This window comes from Triticum dicoccoides, chromosome 6A (genome assembly GCF_002162155.2).
Source record: "Triticum dicoccoides isolate Atlit2015 ecotype Zavitan chromosome 6A, WEW_v2.0, whole genome shotgun sequence".
Lineage (NCBI taxonomy): Eukaryota > Viridiplantae > Streptophyta > Magnoliopsida > Poales > Poaceae > Triticum > Triticum dicoccoides.
Window position 1 is genome coordinate 423,288,450 of NC_041390.1, and position 5,479 is coordinate 423,293,928.

The window sequence follows — 5,479 nt, forward strand, 5'->3', positions numbered from 1 at the left end:
TTTCGGAAGAGGTTCCAATTGATTATGAGAACAAAATTGCTATCTATGATGATTATTGTTATGACATGTATGCTATAAAGAATAATGATAACCATGAAACTTGTCATCATGATTTTAATTTTCAATTGGATTATGCCTCACATGATAGTTATTTTGTTGAGTTTTCTCCCACTACTATTCATGAGAATAAATTTGTTTATGTGGAGAGTAGTAAAATTTCTATGCTTGTAGATCATGAAAATAATGCTTTATGTGATGGTTATACTGTTGAATTAATTCATGATGCTACTAAAAATTATTATGAGGGAGGAGTATGTGCTTGTAGGAATTGCAATAATATCAAGTTTCCTCTCTATGTGTTGAAAACCTTGAAGTTATGCTTGTTTTGCCTTCCAATGCTAGTTGATTCTTGCTCCCATAAGTTTTTTGCTCACAAAATCCCTATGCATAGGAAGTGGGTTAGACTTAAATGTGCTTGTAATATGCTTCATGATGCTCCTATTATGTTTCAACTCTTATCTTTTATTTGAGCATCATTGAAATCATCATGCCTAGCTAAGGGCGTTAAACAATGGCGCTTGGTGGGAGGAAACCCAATTTTATTTTTGTTCTTGCTTTCTAGATCATGTTTTCCATTAAATAATTTATATAGCCTCTGGTTAGATGTGGTTTTTGTGTTTTAATTAGTGTTTGTGCCAAGTAAGACCTTTGGGACAGCTTACGGTGCTAGTTGATTTGATCTTGCTGAAAAACAGAAACTTTTGTGCTCAGGAAAACAAGTCTCATCTTTAACAGATGCATGATAAAATACTGATTCTTTTTGAAGAAGGTTAAAAAATAAATTTCTCAGGATTTTCGGAGTTACAGAAGTATTCGAGAGTTACAGATTACTACAGATTGTCCTGTTTTTGACAGATTCTGTTTTTGATGCATAGTTTGCTTGTTTTCTAGTTTCTATGGCATATATTGCGTAATATAAATGTTGGGGAACGTAGTAATTTCAAAAAAATTCCTACGCACACGCAAGATCATGGTGATGCACAGCAACGAGAGGGGAGAGTGTTGTCTACGTACCAACGCAGACCGACTGCGGAAGCGATCACACAACATAGAGGAAGTAGTCGTACGTTTTCCCGATCTGACCGATCCAAGCACCGTTACTCCGGCACCTCCGAGTTCTTAGCACACGTACAGCTCGATGAAGATCCCTGGGCTCCGATCCAGCAAAGCATCAGGGAAGAGTTCCGTCAGCACGATGGCATGGTGACGATCTTGATGTTCTACCATCGCAGGGCTTCGCCTAAGCACCGCTACAATATGATCGAGGTGGAATATGGTGGCAGGGGGCACCGCACACGGCTATGGAACGATCACGGGGATCAATTGTGTGTCTAGAGGTGCCCCTGACCCTGTATATAAAGGAGCAAGGGGGGAGAGGTGCGGCCAGCCTTGGGGCGCGCCAGGAGGAGTCCTACTCCCTCTGGGAGTAGGATCCCCCCCCCAATCCTAGTTGGAATAGGAATCCTCAAGGGGGGGAAAGAGAGAGAGGGGGGCCGGCCACCTCTCCTAGTCCTAATAGGACTAGGGGAGGGGGGAGGCGCGCGGCCACCTTGGGCTGCCCCTTTCTCCTTTCCACTAAGGCCCATGAAGGCCCATATGGCTCCCGGGGGGTTCCGGTAACCTCCCGGTACTCCGGTAAAATCCCGATTTCACCCGGAACACTTCCGATATCCAAATATAGGCTTCCAATATATCAATCTTTATGTCTCGACCATTTCGAGACTCCTCGTCATGTCCGTGATCACATCCGGGACTCCGAACAACCTTCGGTACATCAAAATGCATAAACTCATAATAACTGTCATCGTAACGTTAAGCGTGCGGACCCTACGGTTCGAGAACAATGTAGACATGACTGAGACACTTCTCCGGTCAATAACCAATAGCGGGACCTGGATGCCCATATTGGCTCCTACATATTCTACGAAGATCTTTATCGGTCAGACCGCATAACAACATACGTTGTTCCCTTTGTCATCGGTATGCTACTTGCCCGAGATTCGATCGTCGGTATCCAATACCTAGTTCAATCTCGTTACCGGCAAGTCTCTTTACTCGTTCTGTAATACATCATCCCGCAACCAACTCATTAGTTGCAATGCTTGCAAGGCTTATGTGATGTGCATTACTGAGAGGGCCCCAGAGATACCTCTCCGACAATCGGAGTGACAAATCCTAATCTCGAAATACGCCAACCCAACATCTACCTTTGGAGACACCTGTAGAGCTCCTTTATAATAACCCATTTACGTTGTGACGTTTGGTAGCACACAAAGTGTTCCTCCGGTAAACGGGAGTTGCATAATCTCATAGTCATAGGAACATGTATAAGTCATGAAGAAAAGCAATAGCAACATACTAAACGATCGGGTGCTAAGCTAATGGAATGGGTCATGTCAATCAGATCATTCAACTAATGATGTAACATCGTTAATAAAATAACAACTCTTTGTTCATGGATAAGAAACATAACCATCTTTGATTAACGAGCTAGTCAAGTAGAGGCATACTAGTGACACTCTGTTTGTCTATGTATTCACACATGTATTATGTTTCCAGTTAATACAATTCTAGCATGAATAATAAACATTTATCATGATATAAGGAAATAAATAATAACTTTATTATTGCCTCTAGGGCATATTTCCTTCAGTCTCCCACTTGCACTAGAGTCAATAATTTAGATTACACTGTAATGATTCTAACACCCATGGAGCTTTGGTGTTGATCATGTTTGGCTCGTGGAAGAGGCTTAGTCAACGGGTTTGCAACATTCAGATCCGTATGTATCTTGCAAATCTCTATGTCTCCCACCTGGACTAGATCCCGGATGGAATTGAAGCGTCTCTTGATGTGTTTGGTCCTTTTGTGAAATCTGGATTCCTTTGCCAAGGCAATTGCACCAGTATTGTCACAAAAGATTTTCATTGAACCTGATGCACTAGGTATGACACCTAGATCGGATATGAACTCCTTCATCCAGACTCCTCCGTTCGCTGCTTCCGAAGCAGCTATGTACTCCGCTTCACATGTAGATCCCGCTACGATGCTTTGTTTAGAACTGCACCAACTGACAGCTCCACCGTTTAATGTAAACACGTATCTGGTTTGCGATTTAGAATCGTCTGGATCAGTGTCAAAGCTTGCATCAACGTAACCTTTTACGGTGAGCTCTTTGTCACCTCCATATACGAGAAACATATCCTTAGTCCTTTTCAGGTATTTCAGGATGTTCTTGACCGCTGTCCAGTGATCCACTCCTGGATTACTTTGGTACCTCCCTGCTAAACTTATAACAAGGCACACATCAGGTCTGGTACACAGCATTGCATACATGATAGAGCCTATGGCTGAAGCATAGGGAACATCTTTCATTTTCTCTCTATCTTCTGCAGTGGTCGGGCATTGAGTCTGACTCAACTTCACACCTTGTAACATAGGCAAGAACCCTTTCTTTGCTTGATCCATTTTAAACTTCTTCAAAATCTTGTCAAGGTATGTGCTTTGTGAAAGTACAATTAAGCGTCTTGATCTATCTCTATAGATCTTTATGCCTAATATGTAAGCAGCTTCACCAAGGTCTTTCATTGAAAAACTCTTATTCAAGTATCCCTTTATGCTATCCAGAATTTCCAATCAGCAATATGTCATCCACATATAATATCAGAAATGCTACAGAGCTCCCAGTCACTTTCTTGTAAATACAGGCTTCTCTGAAAGTCTGTATAAAACACAAATGCTTTGATCACACTATCAAAACGTTTATTCCAACTCCAAGAGGCTTGCACCAGTCCATAAATGGATCGCTGGATCTTGCACACTTTGTTAGCTCCCTTTGGATCGACAAAACCTTCCGGTTGCATCATATACAACTCTTCTTCCAGAAATCCATTCAGGAATGCAGTTTTGACATCCATCTGCCAAATTTCATAATCATAAAATGTGGCAATTGCTAACATGATTCGGACAGACTTAAGCATCGCTACGGGTGAGAAGGTCTCATCGTAGTCAACCCCTTGAACTTGTTGAAAACCTTTTGCGACAAGTCGAGCTTTGTAGACAGTAACATTACCATCAGCGTCAGTCTTCTTCTTGAAGATCCATTTATTCTCAATTGCTTGCCGATCATCGGGCAAGTCAACCAAAGTCCATACTTTGTTCTCATACATGGATCCCATCTCAGATTTCATGGCTTCAAGCCACTTTGCGGAATCTGGGCTCACCATCGCTTCTTCATAGTTCGTAGGTTCATCATGATCTAGTTGCATGATTTCCAGAACAGGATTACCGTACCACTCTGGCGCGGATCTTACTTTGGTTGATCTACGAGGTTCAGTAGTATCTTGATCTGAAGTTTCATGATCATCATCATTAGCTTCCTCACTTATTGGTGTAGGTGTCGCAAAAATAGTTTTCTGTGATGTACTACTTTCCAATAAAGGAGCAGGTACAGTTACCTCGTCAAGTTCTACTTTCCTCCCACTCACTTCTTTCGAGAGAAACTCCTTCTCTAGAAAGGATCCATTCTTAGCAACGAATGTCTTGCCTTCGGATCTGTGATAGAAGGTGTACCCAACAGTCTCCTTTGGGTATCCTATGAAGACACATTTCTCCGATTTGGGTTCGAGCTTATCAGGTTGAAGCTTTTTCACATAAGCATCGCAGCCCCAAACTTTAAGAAACGACAACTTTGGTTTCTTGCCAAACCACAGTTCATAAGGCATCGTCTCAACGGATTTTGATGGTGCCCTATTTAACGTGAATACGGCCGTCTCTAAAGCATAACCCCAAAACGATAGCGGTAAATCAGTAAGAGACATCATAGATCGCACCATATCTAGTAAAGTATGATTACGACGTTCGGACACACCATTACGCTGTGGTGTTCTGGGTGGCGTGAGTTGTGAAACTATTCCACAATTTTTCAAATGTACTCCAAACTCGTAACTCAAATATTCTCCTCCACGATCAGATCGTAGAAACTTTATTTTCTTGTTACGATGATTTTCAACTTCACTCTGAAATTCTTTGAACTTTTCAAATGTTTCAGATTTATGTTTCATTAAGTAGATATACCCATATCTGCTTAAGTCATCTGTGAAGATGAGAAAATAACAATATCCGCCACGAGCCTCAATATTCATCGGACCACATACATCGGTATGTATGATTTCCAACAAATCTGTTGCTCTCTCCATAGTACCGGAGAACGGTGTTTTAGTCATCTTGCCCATGAGGCACGGTTCACAAGTACCAAGTGATTCATAATCAAGTGGTTCCAAAAGTCCATCAGTATGGAGTTTCTTCATGCGCTTTACACCGATATGACCTAAACGACAGTGCCACAAATAAGTTGCACTTTCATTATCAACTCTGTATCTTTTGGCTTCAACATTATGAATATGTGTATCACTACTAT